Source organism: Phyllostomus discolor, chromosome 10 (genome assembly GCF_004126475.2).
Source record: "Phyllostomus discolor isolate MPI-MPIP mPhyDis1 chromosome 10, mPhyDis1.pri.v3, whole genome shotgun sequence".
Lineage (NCBI taxonomy): Eukaryota > Metazoa > Chordata > Mammalia > Chiroptera > Phyllostomidae > Phyllostomus > Phyllostomus discolor.
Genome location: NC_040912.2, coordinates 47,813,404 through 47,830,781, shown reverse-complemented (window position 1 = coordinate 47,830,781; position 17,378 = coordinate 47,813,404). Strand labels below are relative to the sequence as shown.

The 17,378-nt window shown below is 42.7% G+C and overlaps 1 protein-coding gene across 8 annotated transcripts in view; it reads left to right on the top strand.

Annotated features, from left to right (window-relative positions):
• The window catches only part of ATXN7L1 (ataxin 7 like 1), a 229,369-nt gene that overhangs the window by 16,973 nt on the left and 195,018 nt on the right, over positions 1-17,378 (top strand). The gene's annotated exons all lie outside the window — the stretch shown is intronic.

Genomic DNA, 17,378 nt, shown 5'->3' with positions numbered 1-17,378 from the left:
ATCCTATTGTTGAGGGCTCCTTGCACATGACCTGTTTAGCCCCTGAAGGCCCCACCTCCTAGCACCATCACATTGGGTGTTAGGATTCTATCATGTGAATCTGCAGGAACACAAACAGTTAGATCAGAGCATGCAGGCCTCTGGGGGTGGGCTGTGGATGGCACAGGGCCAGAGAACAGGCTCAAAGACTCAAATGAGAACCAGAGAAGATGGAGGTAGAATCTCAGAGACCTTATGAGGGAGAAATGGGGAAGTGCTTCATAGAAAGTGTCAAAAAGCAAACAGCTACATCCTTTTTGACCAAAGTTGGTGGTGGGAAGAGGAGGAGGAGAAAAAAGTGGTAGCATTTTTTTCTTAATAAAATTATTCAGCACTAACTGTACACAGAGGCCCCTCTGAGGTGTGTGATGTATGAAGCCCTCCAATTGCACGAAGACTTGTGGAGGAGTGAGGGTGTGTGCTGTATGTGCACACTTTTTCTGGGCATGGGTTCTGTGGCTTTCCTGAGATCCTCCTCAAAGATATGGTTTTCCCTTCCCCTTTAAAAAAAAAGTGTTTACAGAAATTTACAGCTCATGCAGGAGGCATGCATGCGCCCAGATATAACCATGGAATAAGTTATACGGGACAGGATCCAAGCAAACAGGGAATGTGGTCCTGCTTTAAGAGTTGAATTTTGGTGTTAGGATTCATGGCGCTTTTAAATCTCCTTTGAGGAAGACTTGTCTGGGTTGGAGTGGAGACCTTGGGAGAAGCCTTACTAGTAGAACCACTTTAAAATCTGCCCTGTTGACATGATCTGTGTTCCGGGCTTTTTACCTGGAGACAGATAGAGATAGAGATTGAAAGACACACAGTGTGGCATGCTAGCTGAGGAAGCCACTTTTGAATCTCATCCTTGTGTGTAATTGATAGTAGAGGAGCTTGTTGGCAGAGAAAGAAAAACACAGGCTTTGCATTCAGATCCTAGCTAACATCTTGGCCCCACTGTCTGCTCCCTGTGTGACTTTGGGCAAGTTACCTTGCCTTTCTGTGTATCAGCTTGCTCAGTTTGACAACAACGTTGGTCCTAGGAAGGGTTAGGGCTGACTCATGAGCTGGCACACTGTTGATGGTCAGGAAATGGCAGCTGTTATCATTGCCTGACAGAGGGGGTAAGTCTAAGAAATCGGGTGGTTTCCACAGGTTAACTGCTAGGCTGTGAATAAATGGTAGGGGGAGCAAAAAAATGGGCCAGAATTTGAGAGTAAAGGGAGGGAGGCATTGTGGGAAGGCAAGTTTGGAAGATCATCTTTCAAAATGAAGAGATGGGGTAAGGAGGCAATAAAAAAAGAAAGAACTGAAGTGTCTTGGGGACAGAGACCTGCTTTCTCTCTTTTAATATTGACTTTTGTTCTCTCTGGGCTCTGACTTTATCTGGTTCCCCAGCTCACCCTATGCACCAGGGCTCCCAGTGAGGGGTATAGAGATGGGGGAGCCAGGTGGGGAGGCTGGGGAACTCCTGAGAGGAGCCCTCCTGAAGGCAAATGAAGCCTGCTTTTCAAATAGGCAGGCCACATATGGTTGTGGATCCCCCTTCTGCAAACGGAGGGGTCTGGAATTTGTGACAGGAGAAGTCCTGTGCTTGCCCTGTGTCTGCTCATCAGGAGGCACGGGAGCCAGTGATAGCCTTCTTGAATCAGAGAGTCCTGTGTTTTGGCACAGTACTGGGAAAGTCACATCTGAGCCTCATTTTCTCCATCTGCTAAGTGGAATAATCACAGCTACCCCATAGGGTTGTTGGGAAGAGTAAATTAAGCAGCAATCATCACTTAGCTCAATGCACAGCCCATAGTAAATGCTAAGTAAACATTTCCTTTCATTGCCATCAAGTATCCCCAGAAGGGGAGACTAGGGACATTGCTTGAAGGAGACACTGGTGCCTTGGCAGGCTGTGTTTCAGATGTCATTGGACTTAGTATCTCATAAAGAAACACCATCTAGAAACGACCCTTAAACTGGGACCCTAAAAATGAAGCTGACAGTGTGCAAACCTGGCACATCTTTCAGAACAGCAGTTCTAGTTCAAGGGTACTTTCTACGAGAAAATATTATTTTTTATCATTATATTTCATAGGAAAAAAAGCACTGCCAATTAAACTACAGCCACTATTCATACTAAGAATCCATTCTGATTCTAAATACATTATAATGTGTGGGAAGGGGCAATACAATTTAGAATTAATATACTGCTACAAACATAAAGTGTAAAGCAAAATTTACATTAACTTTTTAAAAAAGATTTTATTTGTTTATTTTTAGAGGGGAAGGGAGGGAGATAGACAGAGAGAAAGAAACATCAATGTGCGGTTGCTGGGGGTTATGGCCTGCAACCCAGGCATGTACCCTGGCTGGGAATCGAACCTGGGACACTTGGGTTCCCAGTCCGAGCTCAATCCACTGAGCTCCACCAGCCAGGGCAATTTACATTAACTTTTAAAAATAAAACAAGAAAGTTTAAGAAACATGGAAAGCTCTTGGTAGAGTCCCAGAATGTAAAAAGGTGGCTGTGCCTTTGCCTCCACCATCAGGGTGACTCTATTTAACAGGTTGAGGGTGGGGAAGGAGGAGCTGCTGGCTTTGATCTCCCTGTAAGTTTAGATGTTGGAGTCGGGGAGCATGTGAGCCCAGACTCCAAAGTGACCGTTGTCATTGTGGGGCCTGAACACCCACAGGAGCCATCCCTTGTGTTCACTTCACTTAGGAGGAAAATCTGCATACAGTCTTTTGAAGAGGAGGAGAGGGGTCATGAAACCAAGCTCATGCACCCACACCTCCAAAAGGGTTGGAAACCACCCAGGGGAGAGAGGCTGCTCCCTGTGACCCACACACCAGCACATCTCCCAGTGGGCACCTAGCCCTACTGTTTTGGTGTTTTGCTGAGGATTTGGGGGGACAACCAGCCTCACCCTCTGACCCTTAAAAAGTTCGTAGCATGTCTCAGGTGGGTCAGAGGGCTTTATTGAACTCCCTTTTTCTGCCAGAGCCTATCTGCTCTCACCCACATGTAATTATGCGGTGCCAGGTCTCTGGGCATTCATGGCTTTGTTAGGGAGCCCTCTGCCACTTTCTTGGCAGCAAAGTGGAATTGCAGACCAGCTTCTTTGGTGAGTTTCCATTTGTCTTGAGTGCTGGGTTCCAGCAGTTGTGGGGCAGGCTGGCATGACCTACAGGGGCTGATGGGGGAATGGAGGGGCTGAGAGACCATGTGATTCCCTGGGGTGATAATTACTGCAGGGGGAGAATCTAAGAAGAGCAGAAAGCAGTGAGCTGAGGAGCAGTACACGCTAGGCTGGGCACGTTGAGCAGGTGTGTGTGGAGGCTTTGGGCCTCTGTGAGTAAATATATTTAAAATTCTGCTTTTCTTAATGCAAAAGTGATCCATGACCACTATAGAAAATACACATCAACAAAATAAGAAAACAAAAACTAGCCTATAATACTGCCACCTAAAATGAACCAGTGCTGGCCTTTTAAAAACTAATAATTTACAAAAATGAGATAATTTTGTATCATTTTGATTATATTATCTTTCTAAATTATTAACTATTCTATTGTATCCATGTTCTTTTATTTATTATTTTAAAATATTTTATTTATTTATTTTTAGAGAGAGGGGAAGGGAGGGAGAAAAAGAAGGAGAGAAACATCGAAGTGAGAGAGAAACCTCCCGCATGCCCCCTGACGGGGGAAGAAACCCTCAACCCAGGCATGTGCCTTCACCATGAATCGAACTGGTGACCTTTAGCTTTGTGGGATGCCACCCAACCAACTGAGGCACACTGGCCAGGGCTGTTCCATAATATATTTAACCAATTCCCTGTCATTGGATAAATTCGCTGTTTTCAGTTTTCCATTATTAAAAGCAATATTGCAATCAATAAATGAATATCTTTGTAGCTAAATTTTTGCACACATTCATGATTTCTATAGTGTAAGTGTTTAGAAGAGGAATGCTTTTTTTAAGCCTTTTGATACTCATTGCTAAATTGCCCTCTGGAAATACTATACCAATTAATACTCTATCAGGAATATATGAGGGTAGCTGTTTTTTGAATTTTGGCCAATACCTCACTAAAGACTTTGAAATATTTGATTTAATAAGTTCAAATGTTATCTTCTTTTAATTTACATGCTTATGATTACCAATGAGGGTAAATATGTTTCTTGTATATATTAGCCACTTCTATATGTTCTTGTGTGAGTTGCTCTTTAATGGTTTTTGCTTAGTTTTCTGTTGGCCTCTCAATTTTTCTTTCATGGACTTGTGAGCATTCTGTATATATTAAGGCTAATTTCCCATATCTGCAACTTATATATGGATCACATGATTTTTAGAAAGTCTGATAGCTCAGAAATTCTGTGATTCACTGATCTAGTCTAGAGGAGCAAATTAGCCAGGAAAATAGACATTCCCAGATAATTCTCAAGCCATGTGGTAGGTGTTACTGAATGCTGGCAAGGACCACTAGTGTTAATAATAATTATGCTGACAAGAGAGAACTAAGAACAGGGCTACCATTTACCGAATAATTATTTATTTATTTAATCCTATCATGCTGCAAAGTGCTGGGCAAATTGGGGCAGAGAAAAATTAAGTGTCTCACTTGAACTCAATATAGCTAATAAGTGGCAGAGCCAGGATTTGAACTTGTATCTTCCCATCTCTACTACCCAGGTGCTTTCTACTCTTTCCAGCTGACTCCCATTCTCGTGGTTAACCACAGTTTTTCAAGTCAGGTCTTCCTCAGAGAGGAGCATGTTGGAGAGCGTGTATTAACTGGTAGACAAAGATGCCCTTACAGTGAACATGCCTCCCAATGTAGTGCTCTCTGTGTGGCACTTGGCTGCCCCTGTGATTCACATGTGTGTGTCTGTTTTAATAATAGCTTTATTGAGATGTAATTCATGTACCATAAAATTCACCTCTTTAATTTCATACTTTTGGCATATTCACAAAATTATGCAAATACCACCATTGCTGAATTCCAGAACATTACCCCCCCCAAGAAACCTCATACCCATTAGCAATCACTCATCATTCTCACCTCTCCCCCTGCCCGACCCCAGTTCCTGGAAACAACTAATCTAATTTCTGTCTGTGTGTATTTACCTATTCTAGACATTTTATGTAAATGGAATCATACAATATGTGGCCTTTTGTGTCTGTCTTCTTTCACTAGCGTAGTATTTTCAAGGACCATCTATGTTGTGGCATGGATCAGTACTTAATTCCTTTTTATGGCTTAATAGTATTACATTATATACGTATACTACATTCTGTTTTTCTATTCATCTGTTGACTTTTGGATTATTTCCACCTTTTGACTATTGTGAATTGTGCTGCTATGAACATCTGTGTACAAGTTTTTGTGTGGACATGTATTTGCAGATATCTAGAACTGGAATTGCTGAATTACCTGGTATTTCTATGCTTAACTTTTTGAGGACCTGCCAAACCATCTTCTAAGGCAGCCACATCATCTTATCTTCCCACAAGCAAAGTTTGAGAGCTCCAATTTCTTCATACCCTTGCCAACATTTGTTATTATCTGTCTTTTTATTACAGCCATGCTAGTGGGTGTGAAGCAGTAGCGCATTGTGGTATTGATTTGCATTTCCCTGAAGACTAGTAATGTGAAGCATCTTTTAGTGTCTGTATTGGCGCATATTGGCAGTCTTTTGGAGAAAAGTTTTTAAATTTGTTGCTCAAGTTTTCAACAGTTTATTTCAACATTTTATTAAGTTGTGTTTTTATATATATTCTGGATATAAGTCTCTTATCAAATTTATAATTTGAAAATATTTTTTCATATTTGAAAAATATGAAAGTGAGTTGTCTTTTTGCTTTGTGTAATGTAAGGTCACAAGGATTTACTCCTGTATCTTCTTATACAAGAGTTTTATAGTTTTAGTTCCTGTATTTAGATCTCTGATCCATTTTGAGGTACCCTTTGTAATGGTATAAAGTAGGGGCCTAAATTTATTCTTTTTCCCGAGGCTACCCAGCTATCCCAGTACCATTTGTTGAAAAGACTGATCTTTCTCTCATTGAATTGTCTTGGAACTCTTTTTGAAAACCAATTGGCCATAAACATAAGGGCTTATTTCTGGATTCTCAGTTCTATCCTATTGATCTATATTTTATCCTTATGCCAGGACTGTACTGTCTTGATTATTATAGCTTCATAGTAAGTTTGAAACCAGGAAATATGAGTCCTCCAAGTTTGCTCTTTTTCAAGATTGTTTCAGCAGAAGCAATATGGGCCTCTTGAATTTCCACATGAATTTTAGGATTGATTTGTCAACTTCTGCAAGAAAAAACAGCTGGAATTCTTATAGAGATTGTCTTAAATCTGTACATCAGTTTATGGAGTTTGGCTATCTTTATATTATTAAGTTTTCTAGTACATGAACATGAGATGTCTTTAAGATCTTTGTACTAGATCTTAATTTCTGACAACTATGTTTCATTGTGCAAGTTTTGCATCTTTTTGGCTAAATTTATTTGTAAGAATCTTTTTCACTGCTATTGCAAATGAAATTGTTTTTATAATTTTACTTTCAGATTGTTCATTGCTAGAATATAGAAATATATGCTTGTATACTGCTCTTTTACCCTGCGACTTACTCAACATGTTAGTTCTAATAGTTTTGTGTGTATCTGTGTGTATTCTTTAGAATTTTTTATATATAAAATCATGTCATCTGCATATAGAGATAGTTTTTACTATTTCCTTTCTAATATGGATGCCTTTTATTTCTTTTTCTTGCCTAATTTCTAGGCAAGAACCTATTTGGCTAGAACCTCCAGTACAATATTGAATACAAGTGTGAGAGTGGACATCCTTGTCTTGTTCCTGATCTTGGGGAGAAGGCATTCACTCTTTTACCACTAAGTATATTAGTTGTGGACTTTTTATAAATCCCTTTAACAAGCTGAGGAAGCTTCCATTTATTCCTAGATTGCTGAGTGTTTTTAATCATTAACAGGTGTTGAATTTCACCAAATGATTTTTTCTGAACCTATTCAGATGATCATGTGGTTTTGTTGTTTATTCTATTGATATGGTGTACTACATGGATGGACCACCTTTGCATTCCTGCAATGAATCCCACTCATTCACGATGTATAATTCTTTTTATATTTTGCTGAATTTGGTTTGCTACTATTTTGTTGAGTATTTTTACAACTATATTCATAAAGGATTTGATATGTAGTTTTCTTGTGATGTCTTTGGTAGGCTAATATTGGCCTCAGAGTTGGGAAGTGTTCCCCTGTGACTCACTTTTCACCAATAGAGTATGGCAGAAGTGACACCCTGACATTTGAGTCTAGGTCATAGGAGCCTCGTAACTTCTTCCTGAGTTTCTCAGAACATTCACTGTTGACCCCTCCCTTTTGCAACTTAGCTGCCATGCTCTAGGAAGTTCATGCCCCTTCAGATGTGGGCACTTCAGTGGACATCTTTAGTTGAACATCCAGCTGACAATCAGCGTTAAATAACAGCTGTGTGAATTGGCCATCTTGGACACCCAGCTCAGTAGATCCTTCATGACTAATGCCTCATCTAAGGAAAAACTGCCCAGGTGAGTCTAGTCAATCCACAGAACTGTGAGAGATAACAAATTATGTTTTTGAACCACAAATTTGGGAGGTAGTTTATTACACAGTAAAAGTTAGAGCAGGAATCCATTGGTTTCAGCCTGACTTACTCAACCGTACCTTCCTACAAGAATTGTGGGGGCATAAACTGGTGTCTTCTCTCCTATTACTGGAGAAGGCCCTGAAAAAATATGAAATGACCAGAAGACAGCAATTGGGCCAGGACACTCACACTTGGGGTGAGCACCCTTTGCCAGGTGGCCAGTGACCTATCTTCAGAAAAGTAGTTGCCCAGCTGTACTCTGCCTTTGCTTTTGGTGGAGTGGCTCAGAATCTCCCAGGGCTCATGTGCCAGTCAACCTGGGACCTTCACCTGCCCCCGTACCACAGGAGGCTTTTGCTTCGGTGATGCCCTGATGTTGGCTGGTATTTTAAGCCATCTGTTCCCTTTGCTCCCAAGAAGAATCTGTCATATGTCATTTATGCTCAGATCCCCAGCTTTTCTTAGGCCTGCGGTTGGTTTACCAGTTGAGGATCTCAGAACCTTCACTCCTGGACAAAATTAGGCTGCATTCTAAAGGTGGAGGCAGCCTAGAAGGCCCATGATAACATATGTTACCCAATAGCCAGCTAGAGGAACAGAGTAAGTAGGAGGGGCCCCAGATACACCTCAGCAGCCTTCCCAAATCTCATCCTATCCCTAAGGCCATCATTTGCTTCCTACATGTAGGAACTGATCAAAGGAACCTGTCTGTGGGTATTAGGTTTCCCTGCTGTCATCTGTATGTGGGTTAGCTTTGTACACATACATGAGGCCCACATCTTCATCTAAGAAAAGGGGCCCAGGCCCTGGCCAGTGTGGCTCAGCTGGTTGGAGCATTGTCCTGTAACCAAAAGGTTGCGGGTTTGATTCCTGGGCACATGCCTAGGGTGTGGGTGAAGGTGCGGGTTCATTCCTTGGTCCTGGTGTATACGGGAGGGAGACAATCAATGCTTCTCTCTTGCATCGATGTTTCTCTCTTCCTTCCTGTCTCCATTCCTCTCTCTCTAAAAAAGCAATGAAAAAATGTCCTTGGGTAAGGATAAAAAAAAAAAAGGAAAAGAAAAGGAACCTAAGACTTCATATCTTTTATCTTTTATCTCAATTTGCATGATACCAAGAGCATAAAGGTGTATTACACATGAAAAAATGCTCAACATCATTAGTCATTAAGGAGATGCAAGCCAAAACTGCAATGAGATACAATTTTACATATACTAGGATGGTTACAGTATATATTTAGAGTGGGAAGAGGGAAATTATATGTGTTGGCAAGAATGTGGAGAAATTAAAACCGTTACATACTGTTGGTAAAAAGGTAAAATGGAACAGCCACCGTAGAAAACAGTTTCTCAGTTCCTCAACATGTTAAACATAGTTACCATAGAATCCAGCAATCCCATTCCTTCACTTATACCTAAGTTCCCACAAAAACTTGTACACCAGTGCTCACAGAAACACTATTCACATTAGCCAAAAGGTGGAAGTAACCTGAAGGTCCATCAGCTGATGAATGGATAAAAAGAAGGTGGTACACCCATACCATGGAATACTATTCAGCCATACTTGGGAATGAAGTTCTGATACCTGCTACAACATAGATGAGCCTTAGAAACATAACACTAAGTGAAAGAAACCAGAAGCAAAGGACCACATGTTATATGATTGTATTTATGTGAAACATCAGAATCCATATAGAGACCGATAGTCTCTTACCATGAGCTGGGGAAGGAAGGAGATTGAGAAGTACAGGGGGTTTTTGGGGGGGTTGTTAATATTCTGGAAGTAGATAGTGGTAATGGTTGCACAATATTGTGGATATACACTGAATTGTACACTTTCAAATGGTTTTATCTCAATAAAATTAAAAAAGATGAACTCTAAGGTTATTACTGTAGGATGATGATGTACATTGCTCTCCCCATAAGGGCCCTTTCCAAGGTAGGAGGAGGGACCTCCAGAGAATAGGCGCTTCCCAGAGAAGCTTGACCTGGCATGACGAGAACGGCTTAGGAGCCTAGGAATCTAGGTGTCCATCTCCCGTTCCAGCCAGTAGTCAGCCTCAGGCAAGTTCTTTAGCCTGTCAGCACTGCGTTTAAGTCACCTCTGTTGGAGATCTTTCTTTATCACTATGTGCTAGACATTAGTATTAGTCCTACTTTCCAGCTGGAGAAATTGAGACATGGGAAGTAGAGTACTTGTCCAAGGTCAGACAGCCAGTGAGTGGCAGAGCAGGGTCTCACCCAGGCATTATGACCACAGATTTGTACTCTTGGACTTTCCTCCTAGGAGTTTGTAGCCCCCACCTCCCATGCGATGGTAGGGATTCCATGCAATTATACACCATGAAATCCTCTTATAAACATAAATGTTATACAGCACACACAAGGCCCAGTGTGACTCCTGCCTTAGATATTAGCAATTAGATTTATAGGAAAAACATCTGGGCATTGTCTGCCTTCATCCCACCCTAGATGCATTCCTTTTGGACCTCACTAAAGAAATTAGGATTGTCATCTCATGTCCAGATTTGTCCAGAAAAATCTTCCAAAAAGGTTTCTGGGAAGACTCCAGGATTGCCTTACTGTATGGGGCCAGGGCTTGGAGGCAAAGGCAAACCAGATGCATCCTGGAATTCCTGGTACCAGCTAGGGCATGTAAACCCAGAAAGATGAACTCACCTCCAAGTAAGTTATTTGTTGTTTGTTTTGGGAAGTGGGCCTGCACCTAGGATCCAGTGGGGAGTACACCCAACTCCTTCTTGGGGCTTCTGGTCTGGAGCCTGAGGAAGTGCAGGGGAGGACAGGAAGGCTCTAGGGCCCAGCGTTTGCCAGTTGGTGGGTGAGAGGTTTGGAAGCTGTGGGGGTGGGATGCATGATCTGGAGAGGATATAAAAGGTAGAGCTGGAGGCCAGAAGGTTGCTCAGATTCTGGCAGAGGGGAATCTGGGGATTAGGAAAGTTCAGAAAATGTGGCAGAGAGAGAGACGTGTTGGCAGGCTGGATATGAGTCATTAAATGCACCAGGCTGTTTAGCCCCAGCAGTGGGCAGGCTGGTCCCAGGTCGGCCTCCTTCCCCTCCTGTCTGCAGCCCTAGGGACCTGAGCTCCCACCCCCTGGCCCTTCTTCCTTTTCCTCACAGCAGTGGCCCTTGTCCACACCCCCATTCTCTAGAACCTTTAGAGCAGCCTCCTAACTGATCTTCTTACTAGTTACTGCCTCTTCGATCCAGTTTACTATCTGAAGAGATGTTTTCAAAACTCAGATCTCATTGTCACTCTGCTCTTTAAATTACATCAGTAGCTCCCTGGGGTCTACTAAGTGAAATAGACACATGGCCCTTCATGCAGCCTAAGCCCCAGCCCCCTCACCTTTTCTTCTGGTTGCTCTGTCTCTGACCTCTGTCTTGGTCCACCATTCAACTTCTGCATCCATGAAGACCCAGTTTAAATGAGGCTTTCCTGACCCCATTCCCTGTACAATTAACCAAGTCCTCATCTGTTTCCTAGCACATTTCAGGTGGCTCTGTTATTGCATCTGTTATATTGTATTATTTTTTCTTATTTCACTTGTCTTTCTTCCTAGTGGGCTCTGGGTTCCTTTAAGATCTGCCTTAAAGGCTCTGGCCCGCGTCTTATCTATATCCCTCATTCCCATGCCTAGTACCTAGTATGTGCTTAATAGGTATACTTTCCCATGGGTGTTCCTGGACTGAGTGCAAGGAGGTATAAAATGTCAGTCCTCTCTGTCCTGAACACAGCCCTCATGGGGTGTTGAAGCTCCTCCCTCTCTTCTGGGTACACTGAGCAGAGATGCAGGGAGACAGGAAAGAAGGTTCACCTCCCTGTACTTGAACTGCCTCACAACTGCCATTCAGATGCCCCAGATGGACTGTCCAATATAGGCCAAGTGGCTAGAACAGACTCCTATGTGCTAATCAGGTACCGTCTGGAACCCAGTCCAAATGGGAAAGCTGCCAGCATATTACACCCATGTGCCCAACCAATGGGAGTGAGGTTCAGTAAGAGTATGTGGCTGAGACATGGAAATCCTCACGTTGAAGCTGGAGTGCTTAGGCCAGGGAGAGATGCCAGACCATCAAGCAACAATCTTCCAGGTTCAAGCTTTGATTTTCATTGGAAGTGCACAAAATTCACCAGCTTTTTCCCCCCCATGCAGCAGCAACAGCTTCCTAAAAACCTCTCTCAGCTGAGCTGGTGCCCATAACAGCATGTCATTTGGCCTTTATAAAAGACAAAACCTCTGCATTTGTACCTAGAACACCCACAGCCGAATGTGTCAGATGTTGGCTCATTTGGTGGGTTGCTCCCTAAAGTTGAGTGGGCAATTCAACCGGTTCTTCTGCAATTTTGTCTGAACTGAGCAATGTTTGAGCAAGGATTGTCCTTCATGAAGGAATAGATTCCTTTGCTTTTCTTCTGGGATCAAGTTAGGCTCCTATCAGTCTCCCTTGAGAGTGGACAGGAAGCTGAGGCATGCTCCAGCCAACCTTCAGATGGGTGAGTGGGTTGATAATGGCTCATTCCTAGATTCCCAGAATCCTGGCTGGCTTGGTTCCCAGGGACTCAGGAGTTCAGGTCATCTCTACGTCCCCCAGGGCTCTTGCTCCAGTGCCAGACTCAGGAGAGTAATTGGAAGGGAGTGGAACATTAAGGGAAAATTAAGTTCTCTAGCCATAGGCCCTTTTTATTGTCTCTGCTGGTTGAGCAGGGGCCTGATCCAGTGGGGATGGAGATGGATTTTATTACCTAGTCTCCCAGCCTCTGCTCCTGGCTGGGATTTCACAGAATCTAACAAATCTCTGCACTGCGACTCCCCTTGTATAAAAAGACTGAAATCCCTGGGGGTGTGGCCTGTGTGGCAGCTGTTTCTCTCTAGGTTTCCAAGGATAATGTCAAGTGCCTCCGAGTGTGTGAAATTCTGGCTGAAAGTGAATGATCGGAATGCTTTTTCCATTAAATCATTGCCCTTCTGGTGCAGGTATTTTCCTAACAACTCTTACACAAATGAATGTGAAAAGTAGGAAGTGGTAAAATGTCGAGTGTCATTGGTTCCCGGCAGCATTTGCAGCTGAAGCTTCTGATTTTCCACAAAAGAAAGAAAGAAGAAGAAGAAGGGGGGAAAAAAAAAACAAGAAAAAAGAGGAAAAAAGGAAGCAGACAGACCACCAGCCATTGGTGTGGCACTGGGCGGGCCAGTGGGAGGCCTCTGTCAGTTCCCCTGTCTGCCTGCTTCTACGAGGACAGGATTATGTTAGAACACTGGGCCATGAAGGTCTCTAGGATCACACTTTGTGCTTCACTATTTACACAGCCAGTGTAACTATTGATTTGCAAATAGACAGTATTTTTTCCCCAAACTCCCTTGATGGAGGCTAGAGGGAAGCTGTTTTTGAGGTAGAAGACTTGGTTCATTCTTTGCACAAATACCTCCTGTGCCACCAGACACACACCACAACAAGAAATTGCTTGGTACAGATTCATTGACAAGGTTTTCCAGTGCTTGGCAAATACCCCCAAAGGCCCATTGCCCATCCCACAGAGGCAAGCTTGGCATCAGCTCACCTTGTGAGTGGAGAAGGGTGGCCAGCGACCTGCACCCAGTGGTGGAGTCCACCTTCCATGGAGACCATAAATCAGACCCACAGGGAGGCCACACATCCCTGGGCCTGCTTTTTCTGCTGATACAGTCTCACACTTCTGCCTATTTCTCAGCCTTTCTCCTGTCATTCTGCACCCCCTTTTGCTGTGCTAGTGAGAGAGGGGTCTGCAGAGAGGAAGGCTGGGAGGGAGAGGTGGTTCCAGGCACTCCTTTTAACCTACCATATTTCATACTTCTAAGATGTGCACTAGTTTCACAATTTTAATATCTGTAATATTGAGATACATCTTAAAGTTAATGCTTTGTGGTAGTTTAACTGATCAGTTGTTTTTTTCTTTCTTACCAGTACATAAAATAATGAAACATCTTATGGGGTCATAGATTTGAAGAAATGGGGAGTAATATGACTGCCTTCAAGATACTCAGTCTGTTCAGGGCCAGGGTGCTATGGAGGAGGCAAGGGAGTGGAGGGCCACAGCTGGCCTTGGTGTCTCCCAAGCCCAGCACCTTCCTGTGGGGGTCCTTATGCCACCTGATCATGTTTGCTGTCTGTCCTTGGTAAGTCACTTTTCCTAAATGAGATTCACCTAATCTCTGGAAGCATCACTCTCCACCAAGCACAGGGAACCTCATTGTGTTGCCATTTACATGCTGGCATCTGGTCTTCTCCTTCACTGCTCTTTCCTGGGTTTTTAACACATTCATCTCATTTCTTACATTGTTTTCTTGCTCCTTGGATTATTTTGGTTGTTTAGATGGCCCTGTGGCTCTTGTATGAGTCCAGGACTTACATATTCCTGGTATAATAGGACTTCCAGCTAAATAGATATTCTCTCTCATGTGATAGAAACATGCATTATTTACTGGCAATCATTTGCCACTGTTGTCTGTAAACTAATTAGTGACCTGAGAGCAGTGCTTGGGTGATTGGGACCTGCTGAAATCCTGACCCTTGGAAGCTCCCCATTCTTGTTGCTCTTCATGAAGTTCCAGAATATTTGTTTCTGGGCCACAGACACGTTGCCCCCTCTGGGAGCATCCAAGCTCCCCGTGGGCTCCATCTCCAAGACCTCATCCCACACACCTCCCCAAACCCCCAGGCATAGGGCACTGCCCCTCTTGGTGGCACTGCCCTTTTCCTAATTTACCCTGGGGATGCAGCCCAGGCCAGCTTCTTCCTGCACCCCCTCACCTACCAGAGTAGATTGGTCCACCTCAGAAGGAACTTGTTCTCACACATTTACTTAAGAACTCTTTCCCCGCACACTTTCATCCCTTAACCAGTTACCTCAAAAAAGGTCTGAGGGTTTCCCCGCCACTGTACTTCCCTCTTTAAAAAAAAAATGAGAAATAAGAGTGCCGCTAGCCAGACTTCTTTAGAAAGATTTTTTTTCTTTAAGAAAAATTACAGCCTCTGTCCCAGTCCTGTGAAAGTCCCCTTCAGGGTCTCTGTCAGTAGGTCCTTCTTATCATCCTTTATGAAAATCAGATACATTTTTGGTTTTATGAAGGGTCAGAAAAGCTCTTGCCAGCCTGAATAGAAATTGCCTCCATTTTGTAGGTAAATAGGCTCCAAGTCTCAAACAAGAACTTACAAATGAACCTTTGGAACAAAACCAGTTTCAAATTTGGAAACTGCAGTGCTGGCTCACTGAGGGCTAAGCTGAAATACTGCCGTGCTAAATCCACACAGCATCTCAGAAGGTCGTTCCACCAACTGTGCTCCCTGTACCTCGAGAACTAAAGTTTTTAACAATTATAAAACCAAAGAAAAAACCCACAGTCCAGAGTGGCATGGAGTAAAGAAGGTGTACCCCCCGCCCTCCACCTGCAGAGCCCGAGGACACTGCACCCTCTCTCTCCTGCATCTTGCCCGCTGCTTGCCTTAGCAGCCAGCCCAGCCATCTTCCCACTGGAGTTCACCTGGCACAGACTCACTCCTTGAAGGCCACAAGAATGTTCCCCCTAGAGACTATCTTTTACCCTGGCAGCACTGGTTGAGGGTTCCCCGGCGCATGGTGGGCCACATGGAGATCTGGTCCTTGCCTCCTATCTGCAATCCTCTCCTCACCATGGGTCATGAAGAGGCTGCCTCAAATGCCCCATAAAGAAAAGTACCCCTCATCATTTTTCTCCAAAATATGGCAAGATTTCTGGTCATATTTTTTTTAATGTAATTTGAGATATCTTTTCCAGCACCTACAGAGTACATGGCAGTTTGCTACGCCAGTGGTGGAGGCAGGGAAAACAGTTTTTCTGCAGACCCATCAGATACTAAGAATAAACCCACTTGTGGCCACCTTTTAAGAAGGCAGTTGGCAGTATGTACATATCAAGATTCTAAAATGTTATGGCATTTGAACGTAGTGATTTTACTTCTGGGAATGTAAACTGAGTAAATAAACATATTAATGCACACAGATTTATATATAAGGATTTTCATTACTTTGTTGGTGATAAAAGTGAAAAATTAAAGATGGTCTCCATATCCAAAGATAGGAGACCAGTCAAATAAGTTGTGTGCATCCATCCACTGGTGTCCTACACAGCTATTTAAAACCATGTTTTCAAAGACAGCAATGATATAGGAAAGTAACGATAATATGTTCAGTGAACCACATGGGATACAAAACTGTACTCAGTATGTTCCCAAGTTATTTTCCTAACACTTGATTATGAAAATTTTCAAACATACAGCCTAGTTGAAAGAATTTTACAGTTAACTCTCCCTTACAACTACCACTAGTTCTTCCATTAACATTTTATTATATTTCTTTATCATATAGAAAGAAAGGGGCATAGATACATAGATATATATCCATCTACCTTCCCCCATCCATCCAAGAAGCCAGCTTATTTTTTATGTACTTCAAAGTAAGTTGCAGACATCAGTACACTTTCCTGTAAATACTTCAGCATGCACATTATTAACTAGTGTTCAATATTTGTTTATATTTTTTTATTTGAGGGAAAATTTACATGCAATGAAATATATAAACCTTAAGTGTACAGTCACTGAGTTTTGACATATACATACTCTTGTGAAACTCAAATCATTCTCAAGATATAAAACATTGTAAATTAGGTTTATTATTTTTCTTATCAAACAACCATACTCCTTTGTGTATATGTGTATATCTGTGAAATGGTATTCTAGAGATGACTTTATTTTCTTTATTATATTATGATTTATTTTCTAAATGGCATACAATGAGTATATCTATTCATTCTTTTATTGAATGAGTATTTATTGATCATGTAGTATATGCCAGGCTATGCCCTACATACAGGGGATCCAGTGGTCAGCAACACTGCAAAATTCCCTGCCCTTATAGAATGTACGATCTACTGTGGGAAGAGCCAGTAAACCAAAGGTAATGCAACAAGGAGATAGAAGGTGAGTGATGGGCTGTGAGTGGCAGGGGAGGCCTCTCTAGAAGATGACATTTAGTCAGAGTACTGAATGATGTGAGGAGAGAACCAGGTAAGAGTCTGGAGGGATCAGTAGGTACAAAGGTCCTGAGGCAGAGAGGGAGAACAGCTGCCATGGCTAGAAGAAACTGAGTAAGGTGGAGTGTACTAGGAGGTGAGGTCAGAGTGGGAGTCAGAAGGCAAGCCATGTAGGGCCTTGTAGGTTGTGTTAGCAGTTAGGATTTTATTGTAGTGTTGAGACAAGCCACTGGAGGGTTTTAATCAGGGAAGTGACTTGATCTTTTGACTTTAGTGAGTTAACTGGTAGATTCGACAAATTGGAGGTCACAGGTTACTTGGACAGGGGAGTGGAGCAGCAGGAGCAGATTTCTGTGTAGAGTGGCCTAATAAAGAGCACTTATTACTGTTAACTTCTGAACAGGGCCAGAGGTTGCATTTTTTAAAGTTCTTTCATTCACTTATCACCAGATGTTTATTGAGTGCCTACTATGTCCCAGGCACAACTCTTAAGAATACAACAATGAATAAGGCAGGTGTAGGAGGGAGACAGACAACAAATAAAGTAAACAAGATAATCCCAAGTGATGAAAAGTACCCTGAAAAAAATCAGATAGGGTGATGTCACCAAGACAGCTCCTTCA